This window comes from Etheostoma spectabile, unplaced genomic scaffold (genome assembly GCF_008692095.1).
Source record: "Etheostoma spectabile isolate EspeVRDwgs_2016 unplaced genomic scaffold, UIUC_Espe_1.0 scaffold00019346, whole genome shotgun sequence".
NCBI classification, from domain to species: Eukaryota; Metazoa; Chordata; class Actinopteri; order Perciformes; family Percidae; genus Etheostoma; species Etheostoma spectabile.
The window spans coordinates 1340-12098 of NW_022604837.1; the positions used below are offsets into that span (position 1 = coordinate 1340).

Below are 10759 nucleotides of genomic sequence, written 5' to 3' on the forward strand. Positions count from 1 at the left end.
AAAGATTCAGACCCCTACTAGTTACTCTGACTTCCATCAAAGCACGATTATACACCATATGATACATTAAAGAATAATTTTAATCATACAATTATACAGAATTACTCAGTACCCGTAACACAGCTTTTTTTTTTCCTGCCACACGCATCATTTTTTCCATTAATGACATGCCACTTCACGGCATAGTATTACAGCAGAGGTGTGTCTCTTTTATTGATACATTTCAATATTGATTGATCCAGCATGTGGGATATGGGATTAGAGTGCCTCAGGTCACATAGTTTACGTTACCCCCCCCCCACAGCCAGCTAGTGCCCAGCTATTATCATTACAGCAATCTGAATCCCAGCCAACACAAACTCCAGCGCTGGGGGGGGGTAAATTCACCTTTAGCTGTCTTTACAGTTAAATTTAGTCAACGAAAGGTAACAGTCCTGCGGCAACGACATCTATGTTTAGGCACCAAAACAACCAGTTATAATTACAACAAGTGAAGGGGGAGATATTTCCAAGAGGAGGGAAGATCTACTGCACAACGTCGGCCATCAGACATCTCCCCCGCCACGGAAGCCAGCCACCGCACCTGCCAAGACTCTTGAGTAACGTTATACAAACCCCTTTCCCCCCCCCGGTGCTGAAAAACATCTGAAAGGGGACATGTGAAATGTATTGTGACATTGGGGTTTTGGCTGCTGGCTAATGTTAGCTTGCTCGCTTGCTTGCTAATTGGTCTGCTACCATACAAATTGAGATAACCGCTATAATCCACAGGTCCAGAAGAAGGCCTTCATAGAGAACACAGTTCCTCTCATCATCAGCCTGAAGAGCCTGCTGGAGCAGAAACGCTCTCCTGTGCTCCGAGACCTCATGTCCTACCTTCAGGTAAGACCACAGCATGGACATGTGGATGCTTTCTGCATATTCATCTGATTAATCCAGCAGCAGTGGATCAGCGGACCGCTAACGTTAGACCAGCAGCAGCTGGTCAGCTGCTTCCATGTAGTCCATCCCAGCCTTGTGCAGGTCTACATTTCCAAAGTCCAATCCCTGATGTCCTTACACAAGTCTCTGGTCTTGGCCATTGTGGAGGGTTGGATTCTTTTGATTGAGTGTGTGGCCAGGTGTCTTTTATACAGGTAACAAGTTCAAACAGGTGCAGTTAATACAGGTAATGAGTGGAGAACAGGAGGGGTGTCTTAAAAAAACCTCTGTGAGAGCCGGTATTCTAACTGTTGGTAGGTGATCAAATACTTATGTCATGCAATAACATGCAAATTAATCATTTAAAAATAATACAATGTGAATTTCTGGATTTTGTTTTAGACCTTTATTACAGACATCTACATACTTTGTAAGTTAGAAAACCTGAAAATTGGTAGTGTATCAAATACTCCCCACTGTAGGCAGGACTACTGTGTTGAAATGCGTTAGATGTATGAATGCAATGCAGCAACAAGACAGGTTGAGTTATGTTTTTACTTCCATTCATCTGCCGCATCTACTTCTACTGTTGTAGACACAAGAGTCACAAAAAAAGAGGAAAGTTCTGAAAAATATATGTTTACCCTGAAGCATGAAAAGCTCTTTTGAGGCTGCACCCAACCTTTGTGTGACACTAAATCATAACAAGGGTGACCTTGAGACACTTTACAGATAGAGTAGGTCTAGATCACCTTCTCTAATTTACAAAGACCCAACCATTCCAGTCATTCCCCCAAGAGCAAGCATTTAGTGTGACAGTGTTAAGAAAAACTAACGTTTAGGGAGAAACCTGGGACAGACTCAGGCTCTTGGTGGGTGGTGTCTGACGGTGCAGGTTGGGGTACGATGAACAGTGGCAATTATAGTCGCAGTAAAGATGATGGAACTAAACTCCATGATGCCGTTGTTCCCATCAGGTGACCATGCAAGAACATCGTAACAAGGTAAAGGACTTTTTCCCTGGAGATGAGCAGCTGGCAGTTGAGGTGGAGTTTGCTCTGAAGATGGCGGAGAAGGAGAAAGAGATGGAGAAGCAGATGGACAACTGCAGCTTGACAGGAGACGCCAGGCCTCCAACTACACAGGTCATTCACACTACATACACAATGTGTATTTATAATACGGGGTTCCTACGCAGTATGGAAAAGTGTGGAGTTTGATTTTTAGTCATTTCCAGGTCTAGATAAGTACGGAAAAAATAATCAAAACCAAAAAACCTCTTGACCAAGATAACACTTAATCATAATTTTATGGAAACGGCCCAGGTGATTGATTCCAGATCTAGTCCATTTAGACATGGGTAAGATATGGACTAGCTTTATTGACTGGTGAAACCTCCTCCAATTTTATTTGACAAGATTTTTAAAAGGTATCAGTCTAACCAGAAATACAAAGAAAATAGGGGTATTAATTAATATTCAAGGTAAACGTCTTTATCTCAAATATGAAATTTAGTGCAGAAGTACTACACAAAACGGCAATAAAAATGGATTTAATACAAATTATGGGTGGTATTAGCTCATTTCCTTAGGGATTTGGGTTGGGAACTGGAGGGTTGCTGGTTCAAGTCCCTGTACAGACCAAAGTAGTAGTAGTAGTAGCCGGAGAGATGCCAGTTCACCTCCTGGGTACTGCCAATGGGCTCTTGAGCAAAGCATGCAATCCTGGTCCATACTGTGAATCATGTACTGTATATAGCATCTTTTTAGATTGACTGAAAAATAAATACAATACATGATAATATACATTCACTATTGTGATTATTTAGTTTTGTTTCTGGACATTATTTTTTATAATGTTTAAGAATTATTGATTTTCTTTTCTTACAGTAACAGTGTAGGCCAGTGTATCGCAGTTCCCCACAGTCAGTAAAGGTTTAATGGTGATTTTGCTCTTTCCTCAGTGTTCAGTCCAGGGCTCTCCCATCAGGTCCAGGCCCCTCCTCCCCTTTACCTTTGCCACACCACAGCTGCTACGTCCAAACCCATGTCTGCCAGGCTGGTACAGACTGACAGGTAGGTCTCCATCCCAGCAGCTAGTCATACCAAGGACTCTCTGCAGGGTTTTGTTGGCCTTTGATTGATGACCACTGGTTGTCCATTTTCTTATGTCGGTCACAAAGTTCAGTGACTTTGTGTGTCTAATAATAATTTACATTTCGCTCAAACTGAATCAGACTTCAGTATTGTAACGGCTCAGCTTGGATATACCAAGGAAGTTAATTAAAGGACTATGCCAATAGTTCATAGTAGGAGTGTCACAAATTTAAATTGAACATCAAGTGAAGAAGATCTGCGATTGTCCCAGTAATTTTTTTCTCTGAAAGAAAAACTGACGTAGCTTAGTGGTAGCCTGCTGCTGCACTTTTGGGATCCCATGGCCTTCTGCAGCGCAGGGAGCATTTTAAATCTTTTTTTATACCATTTATGTTAAAAACTCACGGAAGAAAGTAGTACCGTTTGTGATGACGTGGGCTCGTAAAAGTAAATGAGAATTTAAGTCATTAAAAAAAAATCTTAAGTTATTTAGAATTAAACGGTGAACAGGGTGAATCTAGATTGATGATTAATCGTGCAGGCCTACCATAGAGCCCAATTATAAAATGATTAAAATTGTGTACAGCGTGGTACAAACAACGGTTTTGTCTCCATAGTTTTATAAGTCTAGTTCTTGACTATTTTCATAAGATTTTATAAGACTTGATAGTCTAACAACAATGTAGCCGTCTGTGCCGAAAACACTGGCTTAAACCTAATCAAATAGTGACCTTAATAATCTAATTGAATTGTGGATTTAGAGAATTTTGACACCCTTAGTTTATAGTGCAGATACAGACAGGAAACATTGTGAGACATTGTATGACATGCAACAGTTGAATCAGGGACATTGCACTTATTGGCGTCTACACTCATTCCCATTCCACTTTGTAAGATTCCTGTGGTTTCTCTTTATTTATTTCATGCATACATATGACATCAGTGAGCGGGTGTGTGTGTGTGTGTGTGTGTGTGTGTGTGTGTGTGTGTGTGTGTCAGGCGTGTGCACGGATCCAGGCAGGAGGAACATGTTCAGTCAATCGCTCTGGAACAAACAGGTACGACGCTGGAGGTTAAAACTGAACTTTCACGAGTACAGCAACGGTGTAACTTCTAGTTAGGATTTCAGAGGTCAGAGGTCAAAACACAAAAACCAAACATCCCTGGGAATTTAAAGGTGCTTTTCACTTCAAGAACCAAATCAATTGAATTAAACGGATCATCTCATTCTTATCCAGTGGAATTTTTTATGGTTTGCTAACATATTTACAATATCAAAGGTTATTATATAAATTGTGTGTACACATCTTCCACAGAATTTATGAAAGAGGGTTGGTGGGAAGACAACTGCATTTAATATCCGCCATAAGGTTACATGACACTCAATTTAGCATTTTTTTAAGTTACAGAAATCTTAATGTGAGTAAAGTGTATTTAATTAATTTCATATCATTCCCAATCTGATCATAAACACTTAGTTTTGTTACACATAACGGAATCGAGGACCCAAATGCAGAGATGAGACCGGAAGGCAGGAGAGAGTGTGTTACTAAGATTTATTAACAGGAGTCCAAACAGCACTGGGATCACAAATACAAAAAAAAACGACACAAGGGAAAAAAACAAGTCCCAAATGAGTGAAAAGTCAAAAATCCCCCCCAAAAAATTAAGTCCAAAGAGAAAACAAAACCAGGAACACAGAAACTGGGAAAAAACTCACGGGAAAACAACGACTTAAGGGAAAAATGCAGAAACACCAACAGGAACAGCCAACAGCTAACACTAAATACACAGGGTAACAAGACAAGAGGGATGGGAAAGGGTAGAAAACATCAGGTAATCACAGGAGCGGGAAAACACAGGAAGTAAAACTAGAGATAAGACCAGACAGACCCAGACTTCAAAATAAAACAGGAAACCGAACATACAGCCACTCGGGGAACACAAGACAGGACCAAGAACACACGACCAGGGAGGAAACACGGAGAATTAACAGAAAACAGAACAAAGAAACCAAGTTTTTTAATTTTTTAAACCAATCAGACTTACTGAAAGTTTTAATTGAGTTTCTATTTTACAGAGTGACAGCATCCTGTTTACCATTTGTCTTTTTTACTTTCCAGTGATGCCCAAAGGAGCTGTGAATGACAGAGCCATCAGCACACCAAAAGGTACGATTCCAGGTCCTATTTTCAGACTTGGTCTGGGGCTGACACCTCCGGGTCGGTTGGTCCATGTGCTCGTGTCCAACCAAATTCTCTTTGGTTGAAGAAAAGCTGGTGTTACTGTCATGAGGCTGTTTGCCCATCAAAGAGTTTCCACAACACAAAACAAACAAGAAATGTCCAGCTGGCAGAACTTTGGAAGCAGGCGGGGTTGTTTTAGCTAAAGGCCCTGGCCCACCAACCTGACCCGGTCGGTGACTCGAGTCTGGTCGGTGTTTTGGCCGTCGTCCGTCGCCCTTCATTTTGTCCGACCTGACTTGCTAGATCGCAGGGCGGGATGTCGGACTCAATGACCAATCAGAGTAGTGGAGTGCTAACCCGGACATGGCGAGCGGGATGGGTGACTCTCAAAATCTGACAAATCTTTTAAACTGACTTTTGTGGATCTGAAATGAAGACAGATTCAGCAACTGCACGGCCTATTTCTATCTTAAAATGTTTTTCGGAAACACTTTTATGTGAACTATTCTTGTGAAATATGAGATTGTATTCCAAAAGAGCCGCCACGACAGTCTGGTTTCAATCACCTGCCGCTTGTCATTGTTGGGCGACAATACAGATAAGCGCCGCCTTCTGTCGTGGAGACGTAGTATGTCTCGCGCATGCGCAGAACGTACACTCATGTCACTTTGGTGTGTCCCGAGGAAGTTTTTTTTGACCAACTCGGGGACACTGGTCAGTCTGACTGATTTTTTCTGCTCCAGTCGGCCGTTGGGTGGGTGTTGTCAGAGCCCTAGACGCTTTGGTTGCATGTGGTTGCTATGACACTGAATATCAGTGGCGGAAAAAATTTTCCCGTTTCCCCTCCACTGTGATTGGACTGCTGGGTAAAAAGTGTTGAGTGCAAGTGTTAAGTTTTACCTAAAGCATTAATCAGCATTCAGTGACCAGAAAAACAAAAAAACAGGATAGGAACATAGGGCCTCGTCAAGCTGCTGCATTATGTCAATACGCCGCGCTCCCATTGCAAATATTTAACCCTTGTGTTGTCCTTGGGTCAATGTGACCAATTTGTAGATCAGAATTATGGGTTTCTTTTAACCAAATTTCCCCAAAATAACATGAAAGCGTGGATGTACGTTGTCTGGAAGCCACGTAAAATTAATGATTACTTTCATTGAACTGTAGGTGTTGTTTTTTTTTCAATTTTACAGCATTTGAAACAAACTGCAATCCACTCAACATCCTATGAGCTTAACTACGAGTCCAAATAATCCACAATTTCTGGGGTTTATTAGCAAACAAAAAATAGGTATTATTAAAAAGTGACAAACGTTTCAAAAAGCGTCAAAAACATTGGAGAAAAAAATAAGTTGATTTGCAATTTTGACCCCCGAAGGACAACAAGTTCACTCTCTGGTAAGACAACACAAGGGTTAAAAAAAAATGCTGGCCTGAAGAAAACTCCTTTGGTGCACACACATTGTTACTAGATAGAGTGTATTCTGTGCTCTGTGGCTGATTTAATTCATCTAAAGATAACTTTCCCCCCATCGATGGGTTGTAGAGGTAGCTAGGTAGAAGTAGGAGTGATTGTGTCCGACGCAGTGTCACACTCCCCGTCTGTGTGTTGCAATCCGAACTTCTCTATTCTTTGGTTTGAAAGATGGGCCACGGGTTCATTTTACTGCGTGGGGGTGCTTTGAGTGTCAAGTCAAGTCAACTTTATTCTAATTACACAATATGTGCCAGACATACAGAGCAATTAAAAACATCTTTATCTCTGACCCACGGTGCAATGAGGACACATAAAACAAATATAAAAGATGAAGAATATAGGATAAAGACAGATACAATGTACAAATAAAAAAATATAAGTAATATGTACAACACAGTGATGAATTCTAAATAGTGCAAATATAAGGCAAAATCAAACTGTAGAGAAATGCGCAATATAAAAGCAAGAGTTCCTGAGTGTCTTCTTTTATATAAAGTGGCTAGTGTTGATCCTGATGGGGGGTTCAGAGTCCAGAGTTCTTGGAGGCAGAGGGGAGGAGAGGGAGAAAGGGGGAGGGCGTTGAGCCTTCTGACAGCCGGGGGTGTGAAGCTGTTTGTGTACTTGTTGTGTCATGACATCATTTTGGGAAATATACATATTTATTAACTTTCTTTTCAAGAGGGAGATGTTCAGATGGATATCAATCCCATGTTCTGTGTGTTAAGAGCCAAGAAACAGTTAGCCTAGCTTAGCATAAACAGGAGGAAAACGGCTAGAAAAATACAAACTCCCAACAGTTTTAAAGCTCACTGATTAACACACTGTCTAGTTTGTTCAATCTGTTCACAAACAGAAATCTAACATTTGAGTTTGACCTTGTGTTGCAGATTTTATCTTTGTGTTGATACTTTATTAAGAATATCTTATCTGTCCTCCCTGTAATCCAGGTGTCAACGTCAATTTAACTTTTGATGAAGGATTCAGCGCAATCTTCAGTGACAAAGGAACAAGTAAGTATTTAATGAGGATAAGAAGCTCCTTATTAAAAAAAAAAAAAAATCAGTTGTGTCTTCCAGTCTGTCAAACTGCGAGCTAACAGGTTTGGAGTTAGCATTTGCTTCCAGGTGATTTAGGTTGACATGAATCTGTCTGCTGTGTCCTCTCAGGTCTTGTCGGGAGACCAGTCTCTTCACGTGAGGTCAAATGAGCAGCAGTAAGTACACTCATACTTATTTAATGGCTTCCACACTGTCCAGTTGTAGTTCTTCAAACACTTTTGAATGTAGTTTAAAATGGTATATTAAACATTTGTAAAGCCATCCTTAAAAGGAAAATATGAATATGTCTACTACTACTCTAGTGACTGAGTCGGGCTAACGCACATTTGACGGCATCACCTAGATCATCGGGTGCGAAAACTAACCAATCAGAGCCTAACTCTCCATCCCTGCTGCGTTCAAGCAATCCTAACAAAATCATAACAGAATGAAACAAGCACTGAAGAAATTGGCATTTTTACATTGGCATATTATGTAACGTTAAATATTCTCTTATCTACACATATTGGAAATTGAGATAAAGACAATATTTGTTAACAGATTATGAAGTAAAGTTTTATTTCAGAATTGTTTTTTAAACCCCAAATAAGTCCCGGGTCAGTTTGACCCGAGGGACCCGAGAGGGTCCCGAACGTGAAGACAACACACGGGTTAAAGGGTTGGTTCACCCAAATTACAAACAAAATATATACCAAATATATTTTTTCTCTCTCCAGTGGTATCTCTCCATGCAAGTAGTTCTGGTTGTATTCCTCAATTCAATTGTATTTATAGTATACATTCAAAACAATAGTTATCTGGAGACACTTTACAGATAGACCAGGTCTAGACCACACTCCAGAATTTACAAGGACCCAACAGTTTTAGGAGTTTCCTCCAAATCAAGCAACAGTGCGACAGTGGTGAGGAAAAACTTCCTTTTAGGAAGAAACCTCGGACAGACCCAGACCCAGACCCAGACCCAGGCTTTTGGTAGGCGGTGTCTGACGACCGATTGGGGTTAGATTGAAGAGTGGCAACAACAGCCACAAAAAATAGTAGTTTGTAGTAGTTCTTTGTAGTAGTTCATGGCATAGCAGGGCACTGTGGGCATTACAAGGCCCAGCAGGACGTGGCAGGGGACAGCACAGCGTAGCAGGACGTAACATGGCATCGCAGGACGTGTACCGGGACCACGGCGACAGCTGCTAACATGATTTTGGAGCCTCCCTGATCCAAGGAGACATGCTGGGCGAAAAGGACATAAGGACCCCGGGGAATTATTCCCCAGAGCTAGGTTAGTAGCAAGCATTTAAAAAAAAAACTATATTTAGTATATTATAATAAACATAAATAATTTGAGCCATTTTATATTTTGGGGGTTTAGGATGCAAATGAGCGTTTGCGTTTCCCTCATTTACACATCAAACTATATTACACATGACTGTAGTGCAACTTAACATTAACAACAATAGACCAGCTCAACTAAACCAAATTGTCTCAACAGCAACTAACTAGGATTAAATAAGAAAACCACAAACAAGGTCCTGGTTTTATACTTAAGGCAAACAAGCCCCCAACTTGTGAAAACCGCTCACAGGCCACAATAAAAGAGGAAGATGCACAGCAACGTGACAATAATAAGTGACATTTATTAAATAATGATGCAAACAAGAGCACGATGAGGTGTGATTGTCAGTATCAGTGATGAATGTTGGTGGATGGATGTGATGGAGAATGTGAGGTGCATGTTGTCAGTAGTTAACAGAGAGAAAACATGTTGGTGCGCCATCGGTAGAATGCAGCCTCCTGGTCTCGGGCAGGCGGGGGTTAAACAGTCTGGGAGGACGGCCAGGTGATCACAGTCATCTCATCATCGCCTCTGCTACACCTGCAAGTTAACAAGACAAACCACAGTACCCATGTAGGACAGGCCCAGGCCGGCACACCAACAAACAGGACATCGTTTTAGAGCTAGTGTTTGTGTATATGCAATAGTTATTATATGATTGTGAAGAATAAATTGCAATTTTCTCACATTTCCACAGGTTTTCTCCCTTAGCCGCTGTACCCTCCCGATTTAACCCACGTGGCTGTGGGGGTGCCGTGTTCCTCCTTCCCAGGCGTTGTGGTGGTTCTCACACCAACATCTGTTGGGGTCTTCACTATTTACCCATAGCTGGGGCTATTTGTCCATAACTGGGGCAGTGGTTGACGGGCATCAGGGCATTTCTACTCACCGATGCGCCTGCATGCCATGTCTCTGGGGCCCACTGCTGCTCCGAGATCCTGTACAACTTAGCCTGGAACCACAAGGGACCAGTTCCCATGTGTGCCACGGGGAGGCGTGTACCAGGTCTTGGCAGTGTGAGAGGCTATGTACCGGCAGAGGAGGCGACACACACTCGGCTCCTCTTTCAGCCCTGAAAACAAAGGGCTGTCCGGTGGCAGTAGCTGGAAGCAGAGAGTGGCGAGCAGAAGCAACATACATCATGTAGCATGTAGCATGTAGCATGTAGCACGCACTGACTACAAGTTCTACTACTCCAACACTACTGCACTGACGCATCACACGCCCTGCGAACAAACGCGCACACACACACACACACACACACACACACACACACACACACACACAGACAGACCCGCACGCATGCACACACCCAAACACACACAGAGACAGACAGACAGACAGACAGACACACACACACACACACACACACACACACACTGCAGGGCTGCCAACTCTTACGCATTGGCCGTGAGACACACGCATTTGACTGGTTTCACACGCGCACACGCCACACCCCCGATTTCTCACGCTGAAGTGTCAGCCCGGCCGGTCAAATTTATGAAAGAGGAGTTTATCTATGTTTTTACCTGTTGAGCCACTTGTGATCGACTAGTTGTGCTTTCAGGACTGTGGGGGGGGGTTCAAGAGCGCTCCCTGTCTGGGATTTTCAAATTGTCGCAAATGAGAACCTTTTTTTTCACGAGCCATCCCAGGTGCATTTCCCGGCTTCAGGTATGAGCCCTGAGAAT

General features: G+C 42.2%; 1 long non-coding RNA gene across 1 annotated transcript; it reads left to right on the top strand.

Annotated features, from left to right (window-relative positions):
* Positions 1-2964: 2964 nt before the first annotated feature.
* On the top strand, positions 2965-7865 carry LOC116684603 (uncharacterized). Its single transcript, XR_004330797.1, has 5 exons — positions 2965-2996; positions 4017-4075; positions 5141-5188; positions 7628-7690; positions 7847-7865. It is a non-coding gene; the product is annotated as an uncharacterized LOC116684603 (long non-coding RNA).
* Positions 7866-10759: the final 2894 nt, after the last annotated feature.